The 12,500-nt window shown below is 48.0% G+C and overlaps 1 long non-coding RNA gene across 1 annotated transcript; it reads left to right on the top strand.

Moving 5' to 3' along the window:
* Nucleotides 1–1,390: 1,390 nt before the first annotated feature.
* On the top strand, nt 1,391–2,048 carry LOC127919696 (uncharacterized). The gene is made up of 3 exons (XR_008103764.1): nt 1,391–1,470; nt 1,664–1,855; nt 1,888–2,048. It is a non-coding gene; the product is annotated as an uncharacterized LOC127919696 (long non-coding RNA).
* The last annotated feature ends 10,452 nt before the right edge of the window (nt 2,049–12,500 follow it).

The following is a 12,500-nucleotide window of genomic DNA, read 5'->3' on the forward strand; positions in this document are numbered from 1 at the left end:
GGGGGGGTAGGACAGGCTATATCCCCTGAAGGTTGGGGGTGACAGGACAGGCTATATCCCCTGAAGGCTGAGTGGAGTTATCTGAGGCAGCATCTCCCTCTGAGAGCCTGAGTGGAGTAATGTCTGGCGATATCCCCTGAGAGCCTGAGGGGTGATAGGACAGGCTATATCCCCTGAAGGTTGAGAAAGTTATAGGACAGGCTATATCCCCTGAAGGTTGGGGGGTGATAGGACAGGCTATATCCCCTGAAGGTTGGGGGTGATAGGACAGGCTCTCCCTGAGAGCCTGGGGAGTTATCTCTGGGTCTCCCTCTAGAGCCTGAAGGTTGGGGGTTATCTCAGGCTATATCCCTGAAGGCCTGAGTGGAGTTATCTCAGGGTCTCCCTCTAGAGCCTGGTGGAGTTATCTCTGGGTATCCCTCTAGAGCCTGAGTGGAGTTATCTCAGGGTCTATCCCTCTAGAGCCTGAGTGGAGTTATCTCTATATCCCCTCTGGAGGATAGCCTGAAGGTGACTGGGTTATAGGACAGGCTATATCCCCTGAAGGTGATAGGACAGGCTATATCCCCTAACTGAGAGCCTGAGGTGGGGGGTAGGACAGGTATATCCCCTCTGAAGGCTATAGTAACCTCTAGAGGTGGCTATCCCCTGAAGGCGTTATGGGGGGTAACTACTATACTGAAGGTGGCTGGTGTTATAGGAAGGCTACTAACTGAAGGTGGGTGTTAGGTAACTACTAACTAGAGGTGACTGGGTTATAGTAAGGCTATATCCCCTGAAGGGTGGGGGTAGGTTATAGTAACCCCTGAACTAGAGGTGACTGGGCTTATAGTAACTACTAACTAGAGGTGACTGGTGTTATAGTAAATACTAGACTAGAGGTGACTGGTGTTATAGTAACTACTAACTAGAGGTGACTGGTGTTATATGGGTAACTCCCTAACTAGAGGTGACTGGTGTTATAGTAACTACTAACTAGAGGTGACTGGGTGTTATAGTAACTACTAACTAGAGGTGACTGGAGTTATAGTAACTACTAACTAGAGCCTGACTGGAGTTATAGTAACTACTAACTAGAGGTGACTGGTGTTATAGTAACTACTAACTAGGGTGACTGGTGTTATGGGTAACTCCTAACTAGAGGTGACTGGAGTTATAGTAACTACTAACTAGAGGTGACTGGAGTTATAGTAACTACTAACTAGAGGTGACTGGTGTTATGGTAACTACTAACTAGAGCCTGACTGGAGTTATCTCTGGGTCCCTCTAGAGCCTAGAGGAGTTATGTTATAGTAACTACTAACTAGAGCCTGACTGGAGTTATCTAACTGACTGAGGTGAGTTGGTCTCTATAGTAACTACTAACTGAGTGGAGTGACTGGTGTTATAGTAACTACTAACTAGAGGTGACTGGTGTTATAGTAACTACTAACTAGAGGTGACTGGTGTTATAGTAACTACTAACTAGAGGTGACTGGTGTTATGGGTAACTACTAACTAGAGGTGACTGGTGTTATAGTAACTACTAACTAGAGGTGACTGGTGTTATGGTAACTACTAACTAGAGGTGACTGGTGTTATAGTAACTACTAACTAGAGGTGGCTGGTGTTATGGTAACTACTAACTAGAGGTGACTGGCGTTATGGTAACTACTAACTAGAGGTGACTGGTGTTATAGTAACTACTAACTAGAGGTGACTGGTGTTATAGTAACTACTAACTAGAGGTGACTGGTGTTATAGTAACTACTAACTAGAGGTGACTGGTGTTATAGTAACTACTAACTAGAGGTGACTGGTGTTATAGTAACTACTAACTAGAGGTGACTGGTGTTATAGTAACTACTAACTAGAGGTGACGGGTGTTATAGTAACTACTAACTAGAGGTGACTGGTGTTATAGTAACTACTAACTAGAGGTGACTGGTGTTATAGTAACTACTAACTAGAGGGTGACTGGCGTTTTATAGATTTAGCATAGCAGCAGGCTAACACTCGTCCTCACCATGTGGTTTAGCATAGCGGCAGGCTAACACTCGTCCTCACCATGTGATTTAGCATAGCAGCAGGCTAACACTCGTCCTTACCATGTGATTTAGCATAGCTAGAGGCTAACTGGTGTTACTAGTAACTCACTAATGTGGTTTAGCATAGCAGCAGGCTAACACTCGTCCTCACCATGTGATTTAGCATAGCAGCAGGCTAACACTCGTCCTCACCATGTGATTTAGCATAGCAGCAGGCTAACACTCGTCCTCACCATGTGATTTAGCATAGCAGCAGGCTAACACTCGTCCTCACCATGTGATTTAGCATAGCAGCAGGCTAACACTCGTCCTCACCATGTGATTTAGCATAGCAGCAGGCTAACACTCGTCCTCACCATGTGATTTAGCATAGCAGCAGGCTAACACTCGTCCTCACCATGTGGTTTAGCATAGCAGCAGGCTAACACTCGTCCTCACCATGTGATTTAGCATAGCAGCAGGCTAACACTCGTCCTCACCATGTGATTTAGCATAGCAGCAGGCTAACACTCGTCCTCACCATGTGATTTAGCATAGCAGCAGGCTAACACTCGTCCTCACCATGTGATTTAGCATAGCAGCAGGCTAACACTCGTCCTCACCATGTGATTTAGCATAGCAGCAGGCTAACACTCGTCCTCACCATGTGATTTAGCATAGCAGCAGGCTAACACTCGTCCTCACCATGTGATTTAGCATAGCGGCAGGCTAACACTCGTCCTCACCATGTGATTTAGCATAGCAGCAGGCTAACACTCGTCCTCACCATGTGATTTAGCATAGCAGCAGGCTAACACTCGTCCTCACCATGTGATTTAGCATAGCAGCAGGCTAACACTCGTCCTCACCATGTGATTTAGCATAGCAGCAGGCTAACACTCGTCCTCACCATGTGATTTAGCATAGCAGCAGGCTAACACTCGTCCTCACCATGTGATTTAGCATAGCAGCAGGCTAACACTCGTCCTCACCATGTGATTTAGCATAGCAGCAGGCTAACACTCGTCCTCACCATGTGATTTAGCATAGCAGCAGGCTAACACTCGTCCTCACCATGTGATTTAGCATAGCAGCAGGCTAACACTCGTCCTCACCATGTGATTTAGCATAGCAGCAGGCTAACACTCGTCCTCACCATGTGGTTTAGCATAGCAGCAGGCTAACACTCGTCCTCACCATGTGGTTTAGCATAGCAGCAGGCTAACACTCGTCCTCACCATGTGATTTAGCATAAGCAGGCTAACACTCGTCCTCACCATGTGGTTTAGCATAAGGCAGGCTAACATCGTCCTCACCATGTGGTTTAGCATAGGAGAGGAAAGTCGTCCTCACCGTGTGATTTAGCATAGGCAGGGAACACTGGATGTGGTTTAGCATAGCAGCAGGCTAACACTCGTCCTCACCGTGTGGTTTAGAAGGATGGAGATTGGAGGAGCAGGCTAACACTCGTCCTGGATGTGATTTAGCATAGGCAGGCTAACATGGATGTGATTTAGCATAGGAGAGGGAACACTCGTCCTCACCATGTGATTTAGCATAGGCAGGCTAACAAAGTCATGATGGATTTAGCATAGGAGCAGGAAAGTCGTCCTCACCATGTGGTTTAGCATAGCAGCAGGGAAAGTAGGATCACCATGTGATTTAGGAGAGGCTAACAGTCCTCACCATGTGATTTAGCATAGCAGCAGGCTAACACTCGTCCTCACCATGTGGTTTAGCATAGCAGCAGGCTAACACTCGTCCTCACCATGTGGTTTAGCATAGCGCAGGCTAACACTCGTCCTCACCATGTGGAGTGTTTTAGCTCCCTAACACTCCCTCACCATGTGATTTAGCATAGCCTGGATGGGGATTAGGAGAAGAAAGTGATGGATGATTGGAGAGAGGCTAATGACTCCTCAGAGAAGTCCTCACCATGTGATTTAGAAAGTAGATGGGAGTGATTCTCCCTAGTGATTGGAGGTCCTCACCATGTGATTTAGCATAGAAAGTAGGCTCCCTTCGTCCTCACCATGTGATTTAGATAGCAGCAGGCCACTGGTCCTCACCATGATGATTTAGTGATAGCAGCAGGATTAACACTCGTCCCTCACCATGTGATTTAAATCCAGCAGATGGGTAACATGTCCTCACCATGTGATTTAGCATAGCAGCAGGAAATGGACTGCGTCCTCACCATGATTTAGCAGAGAGGCTGAAGTGATTGGTCCTATGTGGTTTAGAGGAAGAAGGATGGAAAGGGGACCTCACCATGATGGATAAAGAATAGATGGAGCTGGAGAGAAAATCCTCACCATGTGATTTAGCATAGAGCCCTCAAATGTGATTTAGCTAGCAGTAGGCTGGACTCGTCCTGGAGAGAAACCATGTGGTTTAGCATAGCAGCAAAATGACTCTCCTCACCATCCATGGTTTAGCATAGCAGCTGACTGCTGGAGGACTCGTCCTGACCATGTGATTTAGCATAGCATGACTGTCTGGACTATCCCTGAATATATTTCTCAAGAGGATGGAGTCTGGTGGAGACTCGCTGAATGTGGTTTTTGAGGAGAAAAGTGACTGTCTGCAGTGGGTATCCACTGTCGTCCTCGCTGAATATATTTATCCTTGACTGGTCTGGAGAAACTCGGATGAATATATTGGAGGAGAGGAAAGTTGACTGTCTGGTGGAGAGGAAAGGGAAGGATATGATTGGCTGAAATATTGATGGACTGTCTGGATGATGATTGAAGGCATCATTGGTGGAGAGGAAAGTATGCTGGAGTGATTGGTGACTGTCTGATGGAGTGATTTAGTGGACAGAAGGAAGGAGGAGTGATTGGTGGAGAGGAAGGGAAGGATGGAATTGGTGGAGAGGAAAGTATGATGTGATTGGTAGAGAGGAAAGTATGATTGATTGACTGTCTGGAAAGTATGATGGATATATTGGTGGAGTGGAAGGATCTGGATTGGTGGAGAGGAAGGGAAGGATGGAAAGAGGAAAGTATGATGGGTTTGGTGGAGGGAAAGTATGCTGGAGTGATTGAACCTCCATGATGGGCCACATCCACAACACACCCCAACCTCCATTGTGGGCCACATCCACAACACACCCCAACCTCTACTGTGGGCCACATCCACAACACACCCCAACCTCCATTATGGGCCACATGGAGAGGAAAGTATGCCTCCACTGTGGGCCAGTGATTCACAACACACCCCAACCTCCACTGAGTGGCCACATCCACAACACACCCCAGATGGAGTGATTGTCCTGATGGACCATGTGACAGGAAAGCATGCCAGTGTGATCCACTGGACACCCCAGCCTCCACTGTGGGAAATTGAGTGATTGGACACAAAGGCCTCCACTGTGGGAGATCCACAACACACCCCTGACCTGAAACCTGGATGGGAGCCACATTCACAACACACCCCAACCTCCACTGTGGGCCATTGGTCCACAACACACCCCATGCCTGAGTGACTGGAGGGCCAGGATCACAACACACCCCACCTCCACTGATGGAGCATTGGAGGGAAACATGATCACAACACACCCCAACCTCCACTGATGGAGTGATTACAACAAAACCTCCATGCCACAGGAAAGTATGATGGAGTGAACTCACCCCAGTGATTCCACTGTGCAGGCCACATCACAAGGACCCCAACCTGACTGTGGGCCACATCTGACAACACACCCCACCTCCACTGATTGGGCCACATTCACAAGCACCCCAACCTCCACTGTGGGCCACATAGGATGGAGTGACACACCCCAGCCTCCACTGATGGGGATTCACAACAGAGGAAAGTATGATGGAGTGATTGGTGGAGAGGAAGGGAAGGATGGACTGATTGGAGGAGATTGGGCCACATTCACAATGGAGGTGATCCAGGAGAGGAAATATGACAACACAGAGGAAAGTCCAGTGATTGTGGAGAGGAAGAAGGATGGAGTGATTGGAGGAGAGGAAAGTATGAAGTGGAGAGGAGAGGAAAGTATGATCCACTGATTGGAGGAGAGGAAAAGGATGGACCTCCATTGTGGAGCCACATATGATGGAGTGATTGGAGGAGAGGAAAGTAGGATGGAGTGATTGGAGGAACAGGAAGGGAAGGATGGAGTGATTGGTGGAGAGGAAAGTATGATGGAGTGATTGGTGGAGAGGAAAAGGATGGAACCTGATTGGTGGAGAGGAAGGGAAGGATGGACCTGATTGGTGGAGATGGGAAAGAAGGATGGAGTGATTGGAGGAGAGGAAGGGAAGGATGGAGTGATTGGTGGAGAGGAAAGTATGATGGAGGATTGGTGGAGAGGAAAGTATGATGGAGTGATTGGAGGAGAGGAAAGTAGGATGAAGTGATTGGAGGAGAGGAAAGTAGGATGGAGTGATTGGAGGAGAGGAAGGGAAGGATGCTCCCTCCTTCCCACCTCTCCCTTCCCTCCCTCCTCTTCTCCCTTCCCTCTTCCCCTCGTCTGCTCTCCCTCCTCCCCTCCTCTCCCCTCATCTACTCTCCCTCCCTTCCACCTCCCCCTCCTTTCCCTTCCCTTCCCTGCTCCCCTCTTCTCACTTCCCTCGTCTCCTCTCTCCTCCTCTCCTCTCATCTCCTGACTGCCAATCCAGCAGATGATGTTGTGATGTGATAAATAGGCTTTGAGCTGCCTCAGTGAAAATACTGCAGGGTCAACATGTGGCAGAGAGGATTATGGGTAGAGGAGTGAAAAGGGGCAACATGTAGCAGAGCGGATTATGGGTAGAGGAGGGATGGAAAGGCTGACCTGAACTTATAAAGCCTCTTGGGCAGCTAGAAAACTGACTCTAACTTCACTATCCATGGTTTGACCTTAAATTTCTTCTTGACTGTCTGGACTCGCTGAATATATTTCTCCTTGACTGTCTGGACTCGCTGAATATATTTCTCCTTGACTGTCTGGACTCGCTGAATATATTTCTCCTTGACTGTCTGGACTCGCTGAATATATTTATCCTTGACTGTCTGGACTCGCTGAATATATTTCTCCTTGACTGTCTGAATATATTTATCCTTGACTGTCTGGACTCGCTGAATATATTTCTTATTCTTGACTGTCTAGACTCACTGAATATATTTATCCTTGACTGTCTGGACTCGCTGAGCAAACAAAGAGGAGGGTTAGTGTGTGGAGGCCTGGCTGGGTGTGATGATGGGTGTGGGCCACATCCACAACACACCCCAACCTCCACTGTGGGCCACATCTACAACACACCCCAACCTCCACTGTGGGCCACATCCACAACACACCCCAACCTCCACTGTGGGCCACATCCACAACACACCCCAACCTCCACTGTGGGCCACATTCACAACACACCCCAGCCTCCACTGTGGGCCACATCCACAACACACCCCAACCTCCACTGTGGGCCACATCCACAACACACCCCAGCCTCCACTGTGGGCCACATCCACAACACACCCCAACCTGCACTGTGGGCCACATCCACAACACACCCCAGCCTCCACTGTGGGCCACATCCACAACACACAACACATGATAGCTCTGTCACTCAGCCATATGCCATCCCCAGGCCTGCCATCTGCTGATACAGCTGCTAGAACACTGGCTGGTTTGGGCCTCCCTCACTCCCGTCCTGGGTCTGGTTGGCCTGGTGGGGACTTCCCTCACTCCCGTCCTGGGTCTGGTTGGGCTGGTTGGGCCTCCCTCACTCCCATCCTGGGTCTGGTTGGCCTGGTTGGGCCTCCCTCACTCCCATCCTGGGTCTGGTTGGCCTGGTGGGGACTTCCCTCACTCCCGTCCTGGGTCTGGTTGGGCCTCCCTCACTCCCGTCCTGGGTCTGGTTGGCCTGGTTGGGCCTCCCTCACACCCATCCTGGGTCTGGTTGGCCTGGTTGGGCCTCCCTCAATCCCGTCCTGGGTCTGGTTGGCCTGGTTGGGCCTCCCTCAATCCCGTCCTGGGTCTGGTTGGACCTCCCTCACTCCCGTCCTGGGTCTGGTTGGCCTGGTTGGGCCTCCCTCACTCCCGTCCTGGGTCTGGTTGGCCTGGTTGGGCCTTCCTCCCTGCCTGGGTCTGGTTGGACCTCCCTCACTCCCATCCTGGGTCTGGTTGGGCCTCCCTTACTCCCGTCCTGGGTCTGGTTGGCCTGGTTGGGCCTCCCTCCCTGCCTGGGTCTGGTTGCTCTGAGCTGGGCTTCCCTGCCTGGGTCTGGTTGGTCTGAGCTGGGACAGCCTCTGTCCTCATTTCCCTTCAGTCTGCAGCCACACCCAACTCCAGCCTCACTCAGCGCTCCAGCCACAGCTCTCTCTCTGTGTTTAAATAGGAGATATGGAATTAATTTATGTAAAGTCAGTTAAACAAATCCAGGGGAAAGAGTAGAGGGTCCATTTAGGAGGGAACTAATTTGCATGTGTGTGTTAATCCCCGATCATAACAAGCCTAGCATGCCAACAAGCTGCTGCTCCAACCCTAACCCCACCCCCCAATGACCCTACAACCAATCAGAATGGAGAAACCTTTGATGTAGTTTGGGGTGCTAGGCAGGCTGTGGGCCTTTTGGGAGAGAGTGGCTGGGGTAGGGGGCTGGGGCTCTGGTATGGGGAGAGAGGCTGGGGTAGGGGGCTGGGGCTCTGGTATGGGGAGAGTGGCTGGGGCTCTGGTATGGGGAGAGAGGCTGGGGTATGGTGCTGGGGCTCTGGTATGGGGAGAGTGGCTGGGGTATGGGGCTGGGGCACTAAGCAGAGTTGGGCCTTTAGGGAGAGAGTGGCTGGGGTAGGGGGCTGGGGCTCTGGTATGGGGAGAGAGGCTGGGGCTCTGGTATGGGGAGAGGCTGGGGCTCTGGTATGGGGAGAGTGGCTGGGGCTCTGGTATGGGGAGAGAGGCTGGGGCTCTGGTATGGGGAGAGTGGCTGGGGCTCTGGTATGGGGAGAGAGGCTGGGGCTCTGGTATGGGGAGAGAGGCTGGGGCTCTGGTATGGGGGAGAGGCTGGGGCTCTGGTATGGGGAGAGAGGCTGGGGCTCTGGTATGGGGAGAGTGGCTGGGGCTCTGGTATGGGGAGAGAGGCTGGGGCTCTGGTATGGGGAGAGAGGCTGGGGCTCTGGTATGGGGAGAGTGGCTGGGGCTCTGGTATGGGGAGAGTGGCTGGGGCTCTGGTATGGGGAGAGTGGCTGGGGCTCTGGTATGGTGAGAGAGGCTGGGGCTCTGGTATGGTGAGAGAGGCTGGGGCTCTGGTATGGGGAGAGAGGCTGGGGTGATAAGCAGGGTTGGGCCTTTAGGGAGGGCCTTTAGGGAGGGCCTTTAGGGAGGGCCTTTAGGGAGGGCCTTTGGGGGGGCCTTTAGGGGGGGGCTTTGGAGGGGAGGAGGGCCTTTGGGGGGGCCTTTAGGGGGGGCCCTTTAGGGGGGCCTTTAGGGAGGGCCTTTAGGGAGGGCCTTTAGGGGGGGCCTTTAGGGAGGGCCTTTAGGGAGGGCCTTTAGGGGGAGAGGGCCTTTGGGGAGGGGCTAGGGGGCTCTTTGGGGAGGGCCTTTGGGGAGGGCCTTTGGGGGGGCCTTTATGGGGAGGGCCTTTGGGGAGGGCCTTTAGGGGGCCTTTAGGGAGGGCCTTTAGGGGGGGCCTTTAGGGAGGGCCTTTTGAGGTTGTTTGGCCACTATAAATAGTAAATAGCGTAGATTACTGACTGCTTGCCTGTGGTGAGAGAATGCTGTTGTTGTTTAGTTACATCTCGCACATAATCATATGACAGAGACAAATTAGTCATTTGTTGATTACGTTATTAAAGGGCATGTTTTGGTATCATGCTCACGGGGTCAGGGGTCAGGTGTTGTACAGGTCACGTAGTTCCTAGGACAGACATCTGCCTAAACATCTCTTATTTATGACAGGGTTTTTAAACAGGCAGGCTGGTCTGCATCCCAAATAGCTCCCTATATCCTATACAGTGCACTACTTTTGACTAGGCTCTATAGAGCTTTGCAGACACAGGCTGGGTGGAACCGGCCTCACACTGACCCTCTAGAGAGCCACTTATTGCACTACAGAACATTACATCATTTATCTCTATTTCATATGTTATCAATACATAATTTATCTCTATTTCATATGTTATCAATACATAATTTATCTCTATTGCATATGTTATCAATACATAATTTATCTCTATTTCATATGTTATCAATACATAATTTATCTCTATTTCATATGTTATCAATACATAATTTATCTCTATTTCATATGTTATCAATACATAATTTATCTCTATTTCATATGTTATCAATACATAATTTATCTCTATTTCATATGTTATCAATACATAATTTATCTCTATTTCATATGTTATCAATACATAATTTATCTCTATTTCATATGTTATCAATACATCATTTATCTCTATTTCATATGTTATCATTACATAACTTATCTCTATTTCATATGTTATCAATACATAATTTAATTGTATACATTTCCTCGTAGTATTGTAATTAATCTGTTGATTGACGGACCTTGGTGTTTGTCACGAGGAATCACTCACACATACACACGGTGTGTGTTTGAATAATCACAGACAGATACAGTGTTGCTTTACAGTGAAACTGTTATGATGTTTGTATTGTCAGGGCCAATCAGTGTGACACAATCAAATGCAAAACAGACTTACATCGACATAACAGACAGCATGTTTAGACCTGTATGTATTAATGTAACAGTGGCTCGTTGATTCAGTCTTCCTTTACAGCACCTCAATAAATCACATCTCATCTGTGTTCCAAATGGCACCATATAGAATGTGTTCCAAATGGCACCATATAGAATGTGTTCCAAATGGCACCATATAGACTGTGTTCCAAATGGCACCATATAGAATGTGTTCCAAATGGCACCATATAGAATGTGTTCCAAATGGCACCATATAGAATGTGTTCCAAATGGCACCATATAGAATGTGTTCCAAATGGCACCATATAGACTGTGTTACAAATGGCACCATATAGAATGTGTTCCAAATGGCACCATATAGAATGTGTTACAAATGGCACCATATAGACTGTGTTACAAATGGCACCATATAGAATGTGTTCCAAATGGCACCATATAGAATGTGTTCCAAATGGCACCATATAGAATGTGTTCCAAATGGCACCATATAGACTGTGTTACAAATGGCACCATATAGACTGTGTTACAAATGGCACCATATAGAATGTGTTCCAAATGGCACCATATAGAATGTGTTCCAAATGGCACCATATAGAATGTGTTCCAAATGGCACCATATAGAATGTGTTACAAATGGCACCATATAGACTGTGTTACAAATGGCACCATATAGAATGTGTTCCAAATGGCACCATATAGAATGTGTTCCAAATGGCACCATATAGAATGTGTTCCAAATGGCACCATATAGACTGTGTTCCAAATGGCACCATATAGACTGTGTTCCAAATGGCACCATATAGAATGTGTTCCAAATGGCACCATATAGACTGTGTTACAAATGGCACCATATAGAATGTGTTCCGAATGGCACCATATAGAATGTGTTCCAAATGGCACCATATAGAATGTGTTCCAAATGGCACCATATAGAATGTGTTCCAAATGGCACCATATAGAATGTGTTCCAAATGGCACCATATAGACTGTGTTCCAAATGGCACCATATAGAATGTGTTCCAAATGGCACCATATAGACTGTGTTCCAAATGGCACCATATAGAATGTGTTCCAAATGGCACCATATAGAATGTGTTCCAAATGGCACCATATAGAATGTGTTCCAAATGGCACCATATAGAATGTGTTCCAAATGGCACCATATAGACTGTGTTCCAAATGGCACCATATAGAATGTGTTACAAATGGCACCATATAGAATGTGTTCCAAATGGCACCATATAGACTGTGTTCCAAATGGCACCATATAGAATGTGTTCCAAATGGCACCATATAGAATGTGTTCCAAATGGCACCATATAGAATGTGTTCCAAATGGCACCATATAGAATGTGTTACAAATGGCACCATATAGAATGTGTTCCAAATGGCACCATATAGAATGTGTTACAAATGGCACCATATAGACTGTGTTACAAATGGCACCATATAGAATGTGTTCCAAATGGCACCATATAGAATGTGTTCCAAATGGCACCATATAGAATGTGTTCCAAATGGCACCATATAGACTGTGTTCCAAATGGCACCATATAGACTGTGTTACAAATGGCACCATATAGAATGTGTTCCAAATGGCACCATATAGAATGTGTTCCAAATGGCACCATATAGAATGTGTTCCAAATGGCACCATATAGAATGTGTTCCAAATGGCACCATATAGACTGTGTTACAAATGGCACCATATAGAATGTGTTCCAAATGGCACCATATAGAATGTGTTCCAAATGGCACCATATAGAATGTGTTCCAAATGGCACCATATAGACTGTGTTCCAAATGGCACCATATAGACTGTGTTCCAAATGGCACCATA

This window comes from Oncorhynchus keta, unplaced genomic scaffold (genome assembly GCF_023373465.1).
Source record: "Oncorhynchus keta strain PuntledgeMale-10-30-2019 unplaced genomic scaffold, Oket_V2 Un_contig_17388_pilon_pilon, whole genome shotgun sequence".
NCBI classification, from domain to species: Eukaryota; Metazoa; Chordata; class Actinopteri; order Salmoniformes; family Salmonidae; genus Oncorhynchus; species Oncorhynchus keta.